Raw genomic sequence first — 22,666 nt, forward strand, 5'->3', positions numbered from 1 at the left:
TAGCGCAGTTTTTCCCAGCGACACCCAATAGCCTATGCAATCTAAACAATTAAAATCGACAAAAGAGGCAAATGCATGAATCGTTCATTTGGCGGCGTGTATGTCCTTAAAAAGGTTGTTTATTTCTTTCAAAAACAATTTCTGTCAAACCCCCAGAACCTTTCATTTTGCCATGAACCCATATCTGAATAACATTCTTTATCCGTTAGAAGGAATATGAGATTCTTTTTATTTTAATTGAATCAAGAAACTATTGTCAAATATTACTTGTTATAATCTACACACCTTTCTGTGACTTTTTTTTTAGACTTAATAAAACAGATAATTGATTCTTATGACTCAACAAGTGACCTCTAAAACAGGGCCATCTAATCCCCAGGAGAATCTATCATAATAGAAACTATAAAAAGCCATATAGACCTGTTATGAATTTTAAAATCTAATTTTGAGAACATTCACTCAAAATACACACTATTAAACATAGTTTAAAAATGAAATAAACATATCCTCACTTGTTTAACCTATTTCTTCACACATTAACACAATGACATCTTTTCCCAAGATATCATTATAGCTTATTATAGCATCTAGTTTCCTTTGCTGCATAAACAGCCTCAATTGCACTGAAACTTTATGCCCTTCTATTGTTCTACCAAGATATGTTGACTGTGTTAATGATACTTGGGTATCATGTTAAAAAAATCACTGAGGTATTGAGGTAATCTGAGGTATTCTGAGGTATTGTTTTCACAGTGACAAAAACAGCAACCCAGTGTAGGTCTTTCTGATATGTAACCTGTGCACAGCACAAGTGATTCTGATAAGTGAGTTATTGTTGCAGAGGGTGTATGTATTTACTGCTACACAATTTTGCTTTAGAACATTACCCAGGCACCGGACTTGCACGGCGCTCTGCATCAGGTGTAGTAGAACATTAAATGCTGTGAAAAGCAACTCTTCTCTCTTTTTCTACACATTCTATCTTTCACACATAAGGCTGTATATTTCTTCATATTGCTAAACTGACTGCATCATGCAAGTTCCTGCTCTAAAATCTGGCTGTTTTTCTTCACTCAGGTGCTTGTTAAGTCCTTCATCATCTAGAGATTGGACTACTGCAACTCGCTCCTGGCAGATACCTTCCCCTCTGTGTGGTCAGAACCCTGTCACTCTGCCAGAAAGCAGCTGCACAGCTTATTTTCAACCTACTGATTTTCTCTCATGTCAGCCCCTTGCTGCATCCCTCCAATGGGTCCCTTTAGTGTCTCACATCCGAATTAAAACACAGACGCTTGCCCACAAAGCCAAACTAGAACAGCTCCCATATGGGCCAACCGAAAAGCAATAATGAAGTATTGTTCTGCACCACACTGCCTTGAGCTTCTAGTATGCCTAGATTTGAAGCACCATCCCTCAAGACTCAAAGAAGATATGCATCAAGGCTGTTTTATGTCCTGGCACACACACACATGATGGAATGTACTTCTACTGACTGTCCGGATAGTTGAGACACTGGCTGTCTCAAAGACTGCAGACTCACCTCTTCACTGAGGACTTAAATATGCACTTTTACTGTATGTTATAGCATTATTTAAATTAACCTATTTATGATAGCATGATGATATGTTTGTGATAGAGAGTACAAAGCACTTCTGACATCTTTTGATATCTTCATCATCTTAAAGCATTTATTGACTGATAAATGCTATAAATGTAAGTTTATGAGAAGTTATTTAATATGGCTACATGGAAGTGTCTTGAATACTACATATTGCTTGGGATCAAAAGATACAGCAATGCAGCAAACCATGCCTTGTCCAAAACTGACACCTACTCTTTACTTGAGACAGTCAGATGTGCTGCTCAAAGGTTTCAGCTCACATCTTTGTCAGGGAGGTTCATACTTGCTTTGACCATTTCAGCAGCGTGAGCGAAGATGTCTGCCAACTTCATGAGTCCCTAGAGCCAGTCAGGAAGTCTGGGGCCCTATAGTCTTCAGTGAACCACGTCTATTCAAGGAAGAAGTGCACCTGACATTACGCACCAGTAGCCAGGGTGTCTGAGGGCAGCTGGTTTCTGAGCAGGTTCTGCTGGTGCTACTGATAACTTGAGTAAGTATAGGAATGCAGCTTTATTCCTCTGAGATGAAAAAGCTGTGTTTTAGCATTAAATGTTCTTTTAGCATTAATTAACTAATTAATTAATTGTTATGACTTCACTGGTGCCAAGGTAATGGTGCCAGTGCAAGTGAAAGGTGCTGCATGTTATAGTAAACAAACTGGTCTAAAATACTGTTAGGCTACCAAAGGGCAGTGAAAAACATAAAATCATAATTTGTCTCAGTCTATACAGTTATACTTATAGGGACCAAGAATCCATAAAATATATACAACATGTTTAGTTGCCATACTCATATATTTATTCAAAGCATAAATTACATAGCACATGTGATTTAAATAGACATTATAAGAACAACGTTATTGTTTAGGCTACAGAGCACAGAATATGATTGAATGGTATTACTGCAATTAAAACCAGCTATGTCATGGATCAAAAAGGCAAGAGATAGGAGTCAGTCTGAGAATGTGTGTGAGCTAGTCAGTAGTAGTACAGTAATACAGTAGTAGTCTGTTTACATTTATAGTGACAAAGTAAATGGACAAACCCAGTTTAGAGTTTACAACCAATCCTGCAATTTAAAAAATAAACACCAGAGGTCAGCCTTGTCGATTGCAAAGCGCTATATGCAAACAAGTTGCATAACAGAAATCACCTTTGTGAGTTAAAGTGTGCGTAATGTAAAATTAGTATCTTGGACATATAACAATTTGCATCAGCATTTTATATATATATATATATATATATATATATATATATATATATATATATATATATAGCTTTTGTGATAAAACAGAGTGTGTGTGTGTGTATGTGTGTGTGTGTGTGTGTGTGTGTGTGCATGTGTGAGTGTGTGTGGGCACATGTGAGCACACGTGCATGCATGCGTGTATATGTACATGTGTAGGAGTGTAAATCAGCATGAGGTGTTTTGTTGATGGTGCTATGCATAGCACTGTGCCATAAAACACCTACACAGTGCAAAAAAACCCTCCCCTTCTGCTCATGACATTTTACACATCTCCATCTATTTCTCAGTAATTATGGCCACTCTCCCCTAGATAAACAATAAACAGTCATGGAGGAACTGGTGCATCTCAAATCTTTACAATGGTCTTCATGCAAAAAAAAACTAACAAAAAAAAACATTTAAAGAAAAAAAAAGATGAACTCTGCATTGTGCATTGTCCTAGATCAATGGTAGCATGTTTGACATCTCAAATCATTCATGTTGCTAAATTAAAACATATTATGCTTACAATATTTGCCTGCCTGCAAAAAAATATTTGTCATAAAGTGCTGAAATTAGGGTATAAATGAAAACAACTGTATTTATTTCATGCTGCTCAAGGTAGAAAAATAAACCCAAATATAGTGTCTGTAGCATGCGGGTCAGTAAACGGGTAGCCCATGGGACTGGGAACTATGCCGACTGATGTCTGGGTGAGGAACGGTGAGGAGCAGCAAGACAGAGGTGGCACAATGCTGGGTGTCCTTAGGCACAGAGAACCTGTCAGAATTACTCACCTGTTGGGTGTTCAGATATCCCTCAGCTCTGCTTAATAGGTCCGATTCGCTTAGGAGAGTCAGTGGTTAGTTCTGTTTCAGGGTCGGTCACAGATGAAGGGAAATTCAGTCCGCTGACTTACATTCGTTCATGTGGTTCTGGCTGCAGGTATTTAGATAAATTATATGTCTTGAAACAGGCTCAAGCCCCACCTGACACAGAACGAATCTTCATTTTCGTAGCTTTCATACTTAAACATGAACACCTGTTATCTGTTGTTTGTAGAACTAAGACATTCAAAATACTGTATTAAATTTGAACATGCAAAAGTATAAATAATATAAATTAATGCTGAATGTTTAGACACTGCAATGATTTAAAACAATAAAAACAATAACAACAACAATACCATCCACTCAAAGTGTGGTAAATTTAACATTTTCTATCTCTTATGTATGCTGTCATGTTGAAATTTGTCCCAAGAGTTTTGAATGGGTTTACCAAAAGGTGAAACAATTATTACTGTTGAAATATATTGGTTCCACCAGTGGTCAATCACACTGTCCAAGGTGTAACCAGAACCCCATGATCAGGAACCCCATGGTCACCAAAACCCCAATATCAGGAGTCAGGAAGCTTGCATCACTTACATGTAACAAATGAATCAGAATGCAATTACATTCATGATTGCTCTTCGATTGCTGGACAACATCATGCATTCCAGATGTAAAGTTATATTAGATAAATCAAGAAAAGAACATCACCAGTTTTGTTGTCCAGTTAAAATGCATCCATCCATTATTTTCCTGCTTCATATAAACTTGACGACAAAGCAGTGAAAGGCATGGTGCAAAGCACTGACACGACATCATTACTCACACACACGTTAGCAGATGCAGGGCATCAGTGTGGTGCAGTGCTGGGTCTGGAGCCACTCCCCACCCATGGAGCACAGCAAGGAACAGGGACCCCTCTGCCCATAGGCCCCGAGACCCTGCTGCTGGTCCTGGGCCTGCTGCTGTATCTCACTGTTAATTGCCACTGATTACAGAGCAATTACAACACAGTTAATCACGTCCTTATTAGTTTAGCCATGTAAAGAGAGAGAGGCGGGAGGGAGAGCCAGAGAGAGGGAGGGAGGGAGAGTGGCCTTGCATGCATGTGTAGGTCTAAGTGTCAGATGCACAAGATTTAGAGAATGTGAAAGTGGGAGAGCAAGGGCTGAAGGAGTCAGAACAGGGCTTCACCGATCACCATACCTCTGCTGAGTATGCGTATGTGACCTAGCCAATGTATGGGTATGTGTGTGTTCCAGTGTGTATGTGTGTCCATATGTGGGTATATGCAGGTGAGCAATTTGTTTTTTCCTGCTCATTGTATGGGATGTGAGGAGTCATGTCTAAATATCGCTTGTGTGTGTATGTGTGTGTGTGTATGTGTGTCTATGGTATGTTTTTATGTGTTTGTGCTCACTTTTAAGTATTGAACTAGTGTGTTTAAGTTGGAACAGAAGGAACAGGTATTTGGCTGCACTGGAGAGGAGAACAGCTTTCCAGTGAGGCAGGATGTGAGGAGAGGAGAGATCTTGAATGAATATTTATACTATTGATTGTTGTGCTCACTCCATCGCTTTCCCTCACTGTTTCTCCTCTCTTTCTCCTCGCAAGAGAAGGAGGTCAAAAGTCACTCCCTCCTCGCTGTCACAGTTGCCAATCACCTCCCATTCTGCAGAACCCGTTTCCCTGGCAACCGAGGGATTCAGTTGCCAAGCACCCAGAGCTATGCATGTAATCATTATTTATATATTTATTTATATCTTTTATCTATTTATTCATTCTGTGAGAGTGAGCACGATTGCTCACGTGTGAGCATGCACATGCACACAAATGCACACACACACACACACACACACACACACACACACACGCACACACACACACACACAAACAAGTAACACACGCAAGGTAACATACACATGCTAATATATATACACTATGTGCAAGAGAAACAGATAACAAAGATAACAAATAGTGATTATCATTATAATAGTGAATAGCAGTGGAGGGCTGTAGGTGTTCTGTGTCTTTCTTTCTCTCTTGCTCAAACACACACACACACACACACACACACACACACACACACACACACACACACACAAGTCGGATTTTATTCTTTCACGTACTGTCTGTCTCCTTCTGCCCTCTACACACTGGACACCTGTTCTTAGATAAAGAGCACTCTGATGAGAGAAGTAGTACACACAGATTTCTTTTGCCCAGACACGCTCACTTGTGAACACACACACACACACACACACACACACACACACACACACACACACATACATACACACACACACACACACACACACACACACACACACACACACACACACACACATACACTTATCTGGCACAGGACTCTACAAGATAATTACAATGGTGTGACCTACTGAGAGAATACTGTGTCTGCTGTTATGTTGCAGGGGCCTTTTTCTCACTGCTCAGCCTTCTCACACATGCTGCTGCTGCATGTGTGTGCATCTTTGTGTGTGTTAGAATGGAAATATAATACCTTTGCTCAACAGTCCAGTCCAGGACAGCAGCCGCAAGCCTTGCATAGCACCACCCAGTTCCACTCCAGACTCCGTCTTTTATAGCATATGCTGTACCCATCGCCACTGCTCCACGGAGTTCCCCTCTAAACATCACCCTTTACAGCGTACGCCATACCTACCACCACTGCCTCACCCAGTTCTCTGTGTCTAACAATATTAAATACAGATCTCTCCAGGTCTCCTAAACCCTAGTTTCAGTAAATGGGACAGTGCAATGGCTGGGCAGGGTTTCTATCCACAGATGCTGTGGATCTGACCCAGTCAAACTGCACGCTACAGCTGATCACACCATTCACAGTAACCACCACTGTCACCCCTAGTACATCACCATTTTCCATCACTGTGCGAATCATGTGTGGATAGCATTGTGCTCATAACTGCTCTTTTAGGAGCTCACGTTTGACTTGATCACTAAGAGCTAAAATTCAACTGTGTCTGGGTGTCACCTCTAGGGGCTCCGGGACTAGATCTGGATCTCCAGGGTGGAGAGTCTTCATTTTAGTTTTAGAAATCCATGCAGTTCACTGTTATTCCCCTACTGCACACCTGTGTGCTACAAATACAGCCAACCATGAGGGCCTCCAACATATGGTGACAGATAGAAGAGGAGTCTCTTCAGAGTTCATTACATTCTATAGGTCCTAGATAATATAAACACACGCAGGGAGTTGGTCTCTTTTCAATATCACGCTCAGCATCGAAAGTAGAGGTCATTCTTCTCATATGAAGCTGTGTATGAATGCATATAAACTCTTCTTTATCTGTATGAATTGTCAGAGACACATGCTAATGAATACAAGCGGGAATGCTAACACACACTCACAGACACAGACACAGACACAGACACACACGGGCGTGTGTAAAGCCTACGCGTATTCACATGCGCCTTTGCCTGTTACCTGCTTCCTCCACCCCACTGGATGACTACTTTCTACTTCCCTGTGTGTCTCTGCTTCTTCCATATATATCTCCTGATCTCCTGCAGAGACGTGTGGCTACCGTGTGGGCTCTCGGCTGAGGCCAGTGTGGAGAATCTTGTTCTGCGGTGGTCCTCCTGCCTGAATGCGAGCAGGGGCTCTGCCTGCCACGACGGGGCCTCCCACGCCTCCTCTGCTCCCTCCACATGCAGCGTAATGGAGGATTTAGATAATCGCATTAAACCCTATTAAATACAGCACCACAGATAACACTGGCCTCACAATCAGAGGCAAATGGGGGAATGTGTGTTGCACACACACATGCATGGACACACACACACACACGCATGTGCATAAATGGACACCTACACACAGCTAAACACACACACACCTAGACACACACACACACACACACACTCACACACACACACACACACACACACACACACACACACACACACACACACACACACACACACACACACATACAGGCTCCCCATGCCCATGGGATCATATTCAATATGAGATGCTTTCAGGAGTATTAGTGATGCAAGGCTCTTGTGTGGAAGTGGTCAAGCCTACTAGAGAGGTGTATGGACGCAGCAGCGAGGCATAATCTGCCCAAGGCATTTTCACAGTTCTCACAAACCTGACTCATCCCGATGTGCATCATAGTAAAAGTTTCAAAATAAGTAATTACAAGCCACTTATGTGTGCTATAACACACAGAGATAGAGCATGAAAACATGTAGACAAACCTAAGAGGCCCACAGACTGGGAGGTGTCCCTCCTCTCAGACTGGGAGGAGTCCCTCCTCTGAGGAATTGTCTAGGTGATACCTAAAATCAATAAAGCACAGAGCTGGGCTTGGCTAAGGTAATAAATAACTAATCGCTCATAATTTGGGCGGCAAATTATCAGCTTTTGCAAACTCCATAGGGTTGCTTTTTCGAATCCTGAATATGGTGTATGTGATATTGGCCTGATAACAGATGGGCAGATTTTTTTAGATCTCAGTATAGCCTGTTGTTAGGAAGGCACATGACATCCAACCCAATGCACTGCTGGTGATGAGCTCACCCAAATTGGTTTAGCAACTAATTCTCAACTTCTCAATTAGATCACTCGGAAAATGAAATATGTCGATCACTGTAATTTCAGTTTAGTTCTCAACATTAATTCCATGTAATTTTAATAATTCTATAAAACATTATACAAAAAATATAAAACTTCCAACCAGAAAGTACTGAAATTGGGCCACAGCTGTCAAGCCTTAGCTCTGAGTTTGCACTACTAACAGTGAGCATGACAAATAGAGTATTGAACATTTTCACACCAAAATATGATTCCTGATTTAGATTTAGAAGAAAAAAAAATCATGTTTTGCATACCAAGCCTCCACTCAATAATATCATGCATGACCTTCCATACACATACATATGCTTGGTCCTGTTACAGTCGTTCCTGGAGAGGTAGAATGCCACCTCCTTGGCTGCTCTGCCCCTGGCTCCAGCCCTGGCTGTGGCACCAGTGCTAGTATGCCATGAGGGATTCTGCCATTGTGATGGATCTCAGAGCTCAGAGGCAGGTGCCCCTGGAGAGGCTGCTCTTTCTCTCTGACCTTATTTACCCCAGCCCCCGGAGCCAAAGCTGGATAAACCCTAGTCTCCTTACATATGCCCGCACACATGCTTGCATGCATGCACACACACACACACACACACACACACACACACACACACACACACACACACACACACACACACACACACACACACACACACACACACGTACACTCACACATGAACATACACATACACACACATGCACACACACAAACACACTTATTGGATTTCCTCTGTGGTCCATGAGCTTTGATAAGGGCACCTGTCTGCTTCAAGCCCAATCACCAAACAACAATAAAACACATGATGTCACACTGGAGCATTCCCGACTCTCACTAGAGAGAGAGAGAGAGAGAGAGAGAGAGAGAGAGAGAGAGAGAGAGAGAGAGAGAGAGAGTGTGTGTGTGCCTGTCAGAGAGACAGAAAAGAAAGAAAGAAAGAAAGAAAGAAAGAAAGAAAGAAAGAAAGAAAGAAAGAAAGAAAGAAGGAATTTTGTCTTGCTTTAGATGGAACTCACCAATCTCCAAACAGGCAAAGAAGAAAGACCTCAATGCTTTTCATCTCTTTAATGTCCTCCACTTTTTCTTCAGACAGTACGTATTCCGTAGCAAGCAGCCGGAGAATATGGCTTCCACTCAGCTACGCGTATTCTCAAGCAATAACATCGACATCCGTATTATCAACCCAAGAATACCCGTGGTTGAGACAGGAGCACAAGGTGGGGCTTCTGCCCTCCCTCCACCTTCTCTCTCCTTCTCTCTCACTCTCTCTCGATTTCTCTCTTTGTCTCTCTCTCTCCCTCCCTCTTTCTGTTTTTTCTCTCTTATCCACTGCTTTTGTTTCATTTCTGTTTGCACTTGCAGCTCTTATAGATGGCGGGAAGGTGGAGAGAATGAAGGATTCGTCAGACAAATCCAAGGCCTGAAAAGAAAAGACAAACAAGAAAGATCATGTTTGCAACAAAGGAACCAATCCAATTTACAAACAAATTAATATCTAGATAATGTCACCTGTCTTTTTACATCAACATGTGAAAAGATGTAAAAACTATGCTTCTTACATATAGCTTGGAAATTAATATTGTGAAGCAACTATGTTATACTCATGTTAAAAGCTCCTTACAGATTTCTGAGGTTGAAGCGCCCAGTAAAATCTTTAATCTCAAAAAGACTGCCCTACAAGGAAGGCTAAAAACCCACAGTTGGTTGAAGCATATTTATTCTCCTATAAACCACAACCATCCAGTGTGAGCTGCATGACCCTCAAAGACCACAGATGAAAAGAGGAAGGATTATCCTCAGGGAAAGGGCTTCTAAGCAGAACACAATGGATTAGAACAAGAGACTACTGGAACCCAACTTTATTAGCCAATCACTAAGGCCACACAGGTCAGTTTATATTTGCCCATACTGGCACAATCAGTACGATGTGGGAATGTTTGTGGGTGAAGACCGAAACATATTCCTTTAGTCAAACAATAAAAGTGTGAAAACAGTCATTTCCACATAAAGCCTGAGCTGTGATGTTGGGTGATTAGTGAGCAGGGCAGTGGGGAGCGTGGATAAGTGTCGGAGCGTGGCCGTTTGGCCAGGCATGGCCACGGCAAGTGAATTTTCACCCTTCTTCTCTGATTGTGGAGAGGAACACAGGGGAGGAGTTGGGATGGGGATTGGGAGAAGGCCACCTACAAGCGGCAGGGCCAAGGAGGAGAAGCCTCCCCCAGCCATCAGGACGCCAGGCTGGCACACATGGGCAACAGAGCTGCTTCTTGTGGGTGGGAGGAGGGAAAAGGAGGGATGGAGAGAGGGAAGGAGAGATTGAGGAATGGAGGTAGAGAGAAGCTTCAGGCAAGAGCTAAATTCTACTGCATATTTAACTACTGTGCAAGTAAAGTTGTGCCATCCAGAATTCAGTGTTTGTGGCTATCATAACCCCAGGCTCTGTCAACAACTATTTTGGCATTTAGTTGTAAGTGTGGATCACACACAAACTCACACATGACCCACTCATCACACACATGCACACACACACACACACACACACACACACACACACACACACACACACACACACACACACACACACACACACACTACACAGGCCAACAGATCTGGGAGTTGGACACATAGACAACGCATTATCGAGGTGAAATAGAGAGATTGCTAGATGAAAGAGACTGGATAGGAGAGACTAGAGTATTGATTCAGACATCAGGCTCATTCTTATTGGATAAGAGAGACTGAAATATTGACCAAGCCATCATGCTCATTTTGATTGGATAAGAGAGGCTGGTATGTTCACCCAGAAGCCATGCCCATTCTGATTGGCCTATCTTATTTTCTGAAGAATTTGTGTAGGTCTCCTCAAATCATATGAAAATAAATGTACTGAATATAAAAAAGAGGGCTTTTCCTGCTTTCTTCAAAGTTAAAATTTCAAACCTGATTCGACTTGAAAAGGTGCCAACTCACATACGCTCTGAGCCACAGCAAAGAAAGAACACCTTTTACAAAGGCAGCATTACTACAAGAGACCTGCTAGCAAATAACAAAAAGTCACATCGATGGCAGAACAAAACACTCTGTCAAGTTCTTTGTAATTCTGAGCACTAGATCCTTTTACTATCTTACTTATTAACTAACCCTCTCTCTTTCTCTTTCTTTCTCTCCCTCTCTGCCTGTTAGTAAAGCAGGATTTTAGATCTGATCTAAGCAATGCTGCTGGTTTTGTGATCCTAAAGCTGTATTTAGCCAAATAAGGCTCTACTGCTTTTCATCTATCCGACTAAATAACTAGATAGTTATAAGGCCATACGTCATCGTGTATTGCTAGCCCAATATTAATTTGCATATGTTCACTGATATTAACAAACAGGGAGGTTATACTGGAAGGGAACCAAGCTGAAATGAGCAGATAAACAGACATGCAGAGATTTAGCCGGAGAAGTCAGCAGATAAAACATACCTCTGATGTCATTTAGCTCATGATAGTAGCCTACTGATACTAGGAGATCATTGTTTAATATTTCCATATTGCTATCAGCTTAGGACACAAGGATTTAAATCCTATTATTTTAAATCTAAAATGAAAATGCAGTAATTATTCTGAGGCATTGGTGAACACACAATTGCAGCTTTGCACAGAAAACCATTTCCCCCCATCAGTTAAACCTGAGGCAGACTGTAACAAGGACATCCATGTTTGTCACTGCAAAGCATCAGAACAAGTTTCATCCCTTTTTATAGACATTTTTATGCTTTAATGTGAAAGAAAAGCATTAGCCTAGAATAGATGCTGTATATTGGTTCGTCTGAGTCTGAATAAAACTACCCATCATGTACATAGAAGATGGTGTTTATTATTTCATTGTACCTAAGCAAAAATACTCCCAAAACCTCACAGGGTAAAAGAACAGGTGCCTCTGAGTATAAATACAAACATGACTATAGGTGTACTTGTGTTTGTGTGTGTGTGTGTGTGTGTGTGTGTGTGTGTGTGTGTGTGTGTGTGTGTGTGTGTGTGTGTGTGTGCGTGCTTCAAGGCCGCACAGAACACCCAGATCATAGATGCCAGTTTTGCAGCCCAAACTCTCCCCCACTCCCTGCTCTGCATCAATTATTTACCATGTTTATCTATGCAATTTGACGGCTGCTGCAAAGCAAAGCTCTTCACAAAACGGCTAGCGCCACAGCTAGAGGCTGAGTTCCCTCCGAAAGACCTGCATGAGACATGGTTGAGACCTGCATGAGATGTGGTTGAGACCTACATGAGACATGGTTGTGACCTGCATGAGATGTGGTTGAGACCTGCATGAGATGTGGTTGCTCTGCTCCATCTTCTGCAGTTATTGTTCAAGATAATAACGCCACTACTGTCTGCAACTCATACTGTTCCAGTCAAATGCCACAAAGCAGTAAAATCACACATGCTATCTGATGACAAAACACACGGCAACTTGCTACCCTTATAATGCACCAGCTATAAGCATTCAAACTGTTGCTGCATCAATATGCACATACATAAATATTGTATATTTTAGAATTTTTTGAGTAGTATATATTTTCTTTGGCTGGTGTGACACAATTCATTTTTTTCTTCTTTACAGTGCACATTTAGATTTAGATTTTATTTGCACTTAACCAGACTGCAACAATATCGCGAGACCTGTCGTATTGCGCCAGACCTGCTAGTATTCAGCTCTGCTGGTAAGCTTTCCCCCAGTCTCTCGGTCTGTGGTGACTGGACTGACTCAGGAAGGCACCAATTAGTGAAAGCAGCAGGGTAACAAAGCCATTCTGCCTCTAGACTGTAGCCGTTGTGTTCCATAACATCAGGCACAATTGAGCCTGCATGGACCGTTCCGATCACAGCCGCTGAATGGATGCGGGTGCTAATTAATGGGGCAGCCAATAGACACCTCGAACAGGTGAAGTGGCGGAAGCTAAACTGTGAAAACAGAATAGCGAGATTCTCTGGCAACTCATGATGTCTCATGTGGAATGTCAGAAAGAGGAAAATGCTTTTTTGTTTCATACAGACACACACACACACACACACACACACACACACACACACACACACACACACACATGCACAAATGCACACCTCTCTCTACAGATTTCCTCTTTTTTGTGCACCAAAGCTGGCATTTAGCAGAACACAGGCTGAGAGTGGATACAGGGAAGCCAATTACCAGACAGATGTCAATGTATGCGCTACGATACTAAAGGGAGTCCAATTACCACACAGCTGTTATGTTTTTCCTACCCTCTTCTTCTCCCTCTCTCCCTCTACCAACATCTCCCCGTCACTCTCCCCTTTTTACTCCCTCTCTCATGCCCTCCCTCCTTCCCTATCTTGTTACTCATCTCTCTCTCTCTCTCTCTCTCTCTCTCTCTCTCTCTCTCTCCCCCCTCCCTCTCTCTGGTGCTGCCCCTTTGAGGATCACTGTGACCCACCCCACCCTCACCCCCAACCCCACCCCTGCTGCTTGGTAAACAGAAAGACTGAGGATGTCAGTCTCCATGCTGAAATGCAAGAGAGACGGCTGAGAGACACTGGGAGAGGAAGGGGCTCAGGGGGGTACATATATCAGAACCAAGGACAGCTCCCAAAGGAGCGCTCTCTCTCTCTCTCTCTATCTCTCTCTCTCTACTGGTTTGCTGGTTGCTTAACAGGAGGCTCTAGTGCTTTGATACACACACGTGCACAGGCATATATAAGTACACATTAATGCAGGAGCACGCACCCCCCCCCCCCCCCCAACACACAACTTCGCCTTTCCACCTACTCTCACTTTCTCACTCTCTCTCCCTGTCTCTCTTTCTTTCATGCTTTGAAAAGGATTTGTTCTCATTTGGTACTATTTTGTAGATGGCTAAGCTAATTTCCCCTCTTTTTTCCTTTGTCCCTGTCAGGGTTTTTTTTGGTAATCTTTCTTTTTCTCCAGATTACTGCAGCATTACTACTGTACAATGTCCATTGTATTTACTAAATGGAATTTACTAAATGGAACAGTAGTTCCAAGCATTCTTAGTTTTAAAAGTGTCCTACACATACACTGTTTCACTAACAGAGAGAGAATTGACCTAACTCTTAGAAATTAATTTATTAAAATTAATGTATATGATCTGATGCAATATATTAAATGGTGCCTTATTCCCTTTGATATAAGAATGGAATGAAACAATTCTTTATGGCTTAACGCAATACAAGTACTCCTCTCCATTCATGTTTCAAGGTGCTTCTATGACATGGCTGTGTTGTATCTCTCCACCTGTGTCCTTCCATGTTGGAGCAGTAGGAGTACCCATTTTCCTCCATCCCAGATATCACAGAGCCAGGAAGAGCAGACTTTCTACAGCTAGAAGAGTCATGTCTGAATCATGGTGAACGCCAGCAATCAGACTCCCTCCACACCCATTCACACTGAACACAATACCCAGGAATACTCGCGTGGCTCTGTGTGACCTCACTTCAGCTGAGGCGCTCTTTAACTCTCGCGCCTTGTGTTTTTCACTGCACCCATTGCAGGAATGCCATGCTAAGAGGGACTCATAGCATCTCTATTGAATTAATTTAGTGCAGATCATCCAGCTCCTGCTTTTCTCCTCCTGTATCTGTTGCGCTATAGCACACAGCAGTGATCCATGCAGGGAACAATCCGAAAGCATACGAGCAGGAAGGGGACTGCTAGCAGCTGGAATGGAGGAGTGTTTGTTGATCCCTCCCTTCTTCTCTCTCCCTCCCTCCGTCTCTCATCACCCCCCACCCCCCCACCCCCCGCCCGATCAATATGAATCTAATAGAGCAGGGAAAGAGTTCAGAGAGTTCATCTTCACCCTGCCATGCCTGCAGGCACACACACCACCACACACTGTTCACACCACGCCACCCTCTCCCTCTCTCTCTCCCTCTCACCCATTCTTTCATTCCCTTTTCTGCCTCTACCTCTCCATACTACTGTTTACCCCTAAACTGGAGTATGGTCATGGGCTATAGCAAAGGAGACCAGACTAATTCAATACTATTCGGTCTTCCAAATACATGTTTGACCATCTGCCACATATCCATGTCATAGGGCACACGTAATATGATCTCATGTCATAGGAACACGTAATATGATCCCATGAATCCTTCTAGATGATTCCAAGCTCCACTGACAGAATTTTCCTTTGTGCAAATGACACACTTGCTTTGCTGGATTTCATGAACAGGCCACTGGTCACAGCCCATCTGAATGACATTATCTAGATGTAAAGTCTTGTATACTTAACAGCACGTCCGCCATGCAGCAAAGGCAAGAATGAGCTAATTTTTGAATGACTAAATGATCATTAAATTTAGTAACAGCCTAATTAACACATCTTTATTTTTGAATTTCCACATATATGCCCTTTAGAATATCCAAGACAAAGCTCTATAATTGATCAAAAATCCTAAATATTAGAGTGTTTCCTGTGTTAAATAACGCTGCTTTAACTTCGGTATTTTTTGTTTACTTTAATAGATAAAACTTCCATTTCACCTGCAGGAGTTCTACAAGGCCATATAGGCTGCCGCGCAAATTCGTAACCTATGGGCATCCAGAATGTTCTTAAAAAGTGACTTGGAAATAACATAGATCAGCGGAAGCGTTAATACTACCGACAGCTCTAGTGAGCGTGGGCTCCAGCAGTTTAACGGGAAACGAGCAGTAAGACATTCATCGCGAATGCAGATTAGGAGTATAACGGAAGCCGCGACACCGTAAGGGGAAAAACATCTTGGGCTTTGTGATGCGCTTGGCACACAGCGCGCGCTTTCCACTTGATGGACGCCTTATCGTGATAAATAAAGTGTTTTAAACGACAAAGAAAACTACACCCGGAGAAAAAACAAAACACAAACACACCAATTGATGGTTTTCGACACATCTGAATCCGTAGAGACTGAGTATGAAGATCCACTGATAAACGCAATTTCAAATAGCCGTTTTACACGACAGCGCTTCTTTGACAGGGTCTTTAAAAAAAAGATGTCACGACTGAAAGCATCTGTCACTGTACAACATTTAAGGAACAGACAACTACTCACCGCTTGTTTTAAATCCTGCCAAAGGGTAAAACACCGGAGGAGACGACAGAAATCTGGAAGAAGACTACAGAAAACCCACATAATAGCCATACGGGGGAAACGCCCCCTCCAACCAACTACATTCTCTGTCTCTCTGTCTCTGTCTCTGTCTCTCTCTCTCTCACACACACACACACACACACACACACACACACACACACACACACACACACACACACACACACACACACACATCCTGAAGAAAATGAAAAGGAGTGGGGAGAGATCGGAGTGGCACGAGCCTAGCGCTCAAACCCTTTATCCTTCGTTAGATCTCTCTCTCTCTCTCTCTCTCTATCTCTCTCTCTCTCTCTCTCTCTCTCTCTCTCTCTCTCTCTCTCTCTCTCTCTCTCTCTCTCGATTTCGGTATCTTCTCATTGTTGAGCCAAACGTGGTCCAAAGGGGTGCGGTAGAGAAAGAGGCGATTTAGTGTTGGCACAAATTCGATTCCATGAGCAAAAGGTGTAATTCAAACCGTTCTCAATTTATCCAGCGCTTTTACACTTTGCAGAAGGAAGAATGTCGAGACCAAACAACAGTAGTAACAACAACGCTAATAATAATAGCAATAAAAATAACAATAAAAATACAACAACAACAACAATGATAATAATAATAATATAAAAACAATGAGATTTGTAGTAGCTGTCAATAATCATCGAATTTTACATTCACAGTGGAAAACAAAGATAATTGAATTCAAAGCAGGGTAAAGGGGTCAGATTCAGAGGAATGAAAAGTAATTAAACTGGAGTAAAATTGCCAAGAGGCCCCCTCCTTAAAGCAGATGGCCCTTGACAAGATAGTGGTATGATTAATTAATTTTCTCATCATCATATTTCCAAAAATAGATTAAGAGCCAAGCTGCCTATTTGACTATTAAAGGAGCTATATGTAAGATTAAAGCAATAGGGCTTTGGCCATTCTGTTGATAAAACAAGTACTCCAGCTTGCATGATTTTATCCATTTGGTTTGTACCCCTTTCTTGTTTCTAACACATTTGCTGATTTTTCAAAGAATCGGCATCATGACCAGACTGTTTGAAAAAAATAAGATAAATTCTGATAGAGCAGTCTAAATGTCCATGGCTCATTTATATACCTTAGGTTTTATAAGGTCTTTAACTAATTTCTGAAAGTACTATTAAACTAAATCTAAACGAATAAATCTCCCATGTAACTTCTTTCAAGACTAATACCAGGAGGAGTTTGTCACTCAGTTTCGTACCAAAGAGATTACAAAAAGTGTCACAGTAAAATGTAAAATAGGAATAGCAATAATAATTGCAGTAAATTGCTGGTCAGCATATTTAAATTAACTGCATATTATTCACTAGTTTATTACTAATGTACAAACGTTGTAGCCTAAACTGCAGCCTATTTTCAGAATGCAAAGATAGTGTTGTCACTCACATAATCCCTGCAGTGTTAGAGGAGACTAAATTGAGCTCCACTGGAGTAAACTGAACACACACTGTGCTCGTGTAGTATGCTTTAGGTCTTGTGAGTGCACGTGTGTGACTGTGGCAGGAAACCCCAGCATGGCACTGTATCACAGACGATCTTTAGATGGTATACAGTAGAAGTTAAATGCCACTCCCTATTGCCTACAGCTAGCTTATCTTACACTCAGTCAAAAGAAATGCGTGATGTGCGCCCATCTCTGTCTCTGTCTCTCTGTCTCTGTCTCTGTCTCTCTGTCCCCATCCACACTTATGTCTCATTAAACAGACGTTTAAAAGTATATAGTATCTTTACAATACTATCATTTATCATTAAAGCAATGAGGCACTGTTTAATATACCAGACCAAATTATATAAGATAAATATAATAAATTCATCTAATTTAAATTAATCTTTAGTAACATGGATGTATAGGAAGCAAATAGTCCACAATTCAGCTGAGGAAAGGTTTTTCCCACATCATGACCATGTCTGTTCTGTTGTATTCCTCCCTTAGTTCTCTGTCTCTCTTTCCATCCGTATGTACTGTACTTTACTTGTGCATTACACAACTGCTTGAAGAGATCGTGGGCCAAAAACCACCTCATCTTTAACTCTCAAAAAGTCTCTTTTCTACTAAGTGTGAAAGCCAATTGGCATGAACCAAGCCAAGCCAAACCAGTTTTTATGGTGATCTGTGGAAAATCCAAGATATTTTAAAACTTCGGGAAGCGCAACATCCCTCCCCCTCAAGCCCACGGTGCATGGGGGTGTCATCAGCCTCTATCTCTTTTCATTTTTGTCGAGTCGTGATACTGCAGCAAACAGTAGAGCAGCCCACATTCGTTGCATTTTTGCAACTATGATTAATGTGTGTTCATCACACATAACACTCTTTCATCCCTCCCCCCATGCTCTGACATGCACACCAAGAGTCTCTCTCTCTCTCTCTCTCTCTCTCTCTCTCTCTCTCTCTCTCTCTCTCTCTCTCTCTCTCTCTCTGTGGCTATATTTAGTGGCAGGTTAACTGCCCTGTCAGAGGTCTGATTTGTATTCCTGGCATGGTTCAGTGTCTGAGGGTGCAGCAGGTCCGAACAAAAGGAACCGTTTGAATATGTACCGCTCTGAAAGCTCAGAGAATCGCCATCCTGTTCCCCCCGCTCACCCCCCCCCGCCCCCAAACACACACACACTCTCTACTGCCACCTGCTAATGGAGGAAGAGAGAGAGACAGAGGGGGGGACTTATGGAGATTTGGTGTAGGAAAATCACTGGGACACAAGACCTCGTGTGTTAACGTTTCCAACTGTTAGAATCTTCAGCTAGATTCACAGCAGGGGTTCATCAAAGAAACGAAGTAAACTTTGATTAATTACACTCTCACTGGGGGGAAATTCTGCATTTGTATGTCAGCTCTAAGCAGTGTTTGATTTGCAAGACATCTGGCAGAATGTCAGCTGAAATGCACACAATTTTCAGAAATTGTGTTTGATTTTCAGATAATGAGCTGAATGCTAAATAATATTCCATCGCTAAATATGTACAAGGAGTGCAGTTTTTGTGATATTTCTGCTTGTTTCTTTAAGTATGTGTGATACAAATGTGTATTTATACTAATTAAAATTTTTTTAATGCCGGAGTTTCAGAAAAAGGGGCAAAACACTAAACATAAGAATCAGTGTCCCACTCCCTGATGTCAAGGGGCTGTCAGTCACTTGACCGGCTCCGCCAGGCCCCCCTGCTGCCCTCAACCTTCTTCTGCACAACTGACACAACTCATCTTTGATAATTACCTGATTAGCTGAATCAGGTCTGTTAGAGTTTGCAAAAGACATCAAAATGTACAGTGCATTTGGTGTTCAGATATGAGACTGGGGCCCAATGTGCTTGTCGCACCCAGCACAATTATATTATGTTATAGGAATATATCGTTTGAAAAATGGAGAAATGCCTTGAGCTTCTTAAGCTTGATCCTAAGAGGATGCTTTGCTGAGCACCAGGTTGAACTCATAGCTACCACCTTGCACAAAGGTTCATTAATTCCTAACTCTGAAGTTAGATCTGTTGTAATATCTCCACAGCATACATGGGCATTAGTGCCTTATTTATCACTGCAGGGCTAAAACTCATGGATATTAGTATCTGTTGGTCTCTGATGTAATGGATTCTTTCACTGTACCAGGAAACAGTTTGAATGTTGAACATTCCTAGAGGGACCAGATGAAAATGAGCTTGTAGCTAACTCTGATACATTTACATTGATGGAATTTAACTACAAAAAGCATTTTGATTTGCTGCTGTGTCCTAAAACAACTCAGCCTTGTTTCTCATTGCTATGCTGACGCAGAAACACTAAAGAGCATTCTAAATTCCAATGACCACAACCTGCAGATTTGGATCAACACTTATTTTTGCTCACCCACTTAATCAGTAAAGACCTTTCACAGTGCATTTTCCAAACACTGTATTTACCAGTGCCACCTGGCTCAAAATAATGCAAACGTGACCTCTGCTGCCAGACTAGCCAACAAATGCACGGGCCTGTGTTGGGTAAAGTTACCAAGAATGATGCCAGTGACTACATGGTGATATTTTAGTTGGCAAGAAAAGCTAATATTATTTATTTCACTTAGCTGATACCTATGGCCAGATGAGATTCATATCCAGCAGCCTTATCTGTAAGATAAGAAATGTGTGGTTCATCATTTCAGCCACACTAGGCAGCTAAGAACTATCTTAGTGCCCCTTTCACATTTTAAAATGTATTTCTTTATTTTTACACATATCAGTCTTAATCAGTTCTCACCTCAACTGCAAACCAAGTATGAAGCTAGCATGTGTGCACAATGCCATCCACATTCTCTCCAACTGACAGTGCCCAGGTGAATGTGTGTGGAGGACAGCAGTGCTTGTGGTGCAGATGTGATTAACCTCAATGAACTGCTAACATGCTGTATGGAGAAGAGTTGAGGAGGCAGGGGATCTTCTCCTCCCAACTGGAATGTAGCCAATTGTCCTTTTGCAGTCTCCCAGATGGAAATGAAACTGGAATCCCTTTTAGGAAAGGATTGGTGCCATGGTGTGTATGGCATGGTGATAGTGCAAGTCCAGTATTACATCTAAATATCTGCAGTATCTTGTCATGAATTCAAATTGTGAAATACTTGAGAATATACTGGTAATCCAGTCATCACTGCTGTGTCAGCCAAATGATGGGTAATTGTCAACACTCAAGCAAGGTCATTTGCTCAGCTTTCTGCTCTAATGTCAAAGCAGGCTGGGATGAAGTGCAAGAAGAAAACATCTCAGCTGGTTTGTCATTTCAATTCTTTCATTTCCCCTTCAGGACAAGCCTTGGCCATTTATTAAGACTCTTTTTTCTCTGTTGCTACATAATCACTCAACAGCTGAATAGCTCTGAGTTCTCACTGCATGAAGTGGGATAATTCCTCTATGAACATGACATGACACTGGTGACATTTCACGTCAGAGCCTGCCAAACTGACTACCAACCTCTCCCTCAGTGAGAGCATGATGCAAGCCAGGCTTCACATACTGTAACAGAGTGAGAGAGAGAGACAGAGACAGAGACAGAGACAGAGACAGAGATGGAAAGAGAGGGAGTGAGAGAGAAATAATCAATGTTTTAATCAAGACTCTTAAGAAATGAATGTCTTGAGCTACTTTCTTGCCATTACTCTGTGAAGTTCCACACTTCTTAAACTGAGAGAGTGAATCCATGATGGAGTACAACAAAGGTGCCTCTGTGTATTCAAGATAGCTTACTGTAAGGTATGACCAAGAATGTGTGATTGATGGGGGGTGAAGACCCTCTCTTCTCCTTTCTTCTGTCCTTTCCTTCGAATGTGTTTTTGTGTATGTGTGTGTGTATGTTGACAGGGGCAGGGTGAATACTTAGAGAGAATGACAATGGCTGATTGCTCTCAAATTGTCTTGTGACACATAGTGATGACGATGTCATGCTATTGATCTGCAGAAGGTTTGCTGTTCTGGGAGGTGTCATGGGATTGGAAGGAAGAAAAGGGAGAAGAAGAGAAGGATAGAGGTTAGACAGAAAGAAAGAAACAGAGTAAAGGAGAGAGAGAGATAGAAAGAAAGACAGAGTTAGACACAGAGTGAGAGAGAGCGATGGAGTGAGAGGGAGAGAGAGAGAGAGAGAGAGAGAGAGAGAGAGAGAGAGAGAGAGAGTGGGGATATTGCATGAGCAGGTGATGCTTTGCATCAGTCCAAATTTGACACAAGGGAGAATAGGTGAGAAAAAAGAAGGTAGGTATGTATTGTTAAAGTGTGCAGTACTCTCTTTCTCACTCTCTGTGTCTCCTTCGCTCTGTGTCTGTCTCTCACTCTCTGTCTGTCCCTCACTCTCTGTCTCTTTCTCACTCTCTGTCTGTCTCCCACTCTCTGTCTCTCCTTTGGTACCCTTTGTGCTCACCCATCTCACTCTGTGTACTGGCCCAAGCACTAGGATTTACTATGTCTATCCAATTTAGCCTCTTTCATTCTAGATTCTCTCATTCCCTCTCTCTGTATATGTGTGTGCAGTGTGCCTTCCCGTACACAGGACTGCATGACTGTCTGTTTGCAATGATCTCATCTGAGATACTGATGTTTTTGTGTCTTTTGTTTACTTGTGTGTGTGTGTGTGTGTGTGTGTGTGTGAGACTGTTTACTCTTATTGATTCTGTGGGAGCAACATTATTCCTCTTTTTTCACTACAATAACTTCTCTCCTCTCCTCTCCTCTCTCCATTCCCCACACATCCTCTCCTCTCCACTTCCCTCTCCTCTCCTACAGCTCCTCTCCT

The sequence above is a fragment of the Electrophorus electricus genome, chromosome 1 (genome assembly GCF_013358815.1).
Source record: "Electrophorus electricus isolate fEleEle1 chromosome 1, fEleEle1.pri, whole genome shotgun sequence".
NCBI lineage: Eukaryota > Metazoa > Chordata > Actinopteri > Gymnotiformes > Gymnotidae > Electrophorus > Electrophorus electricus.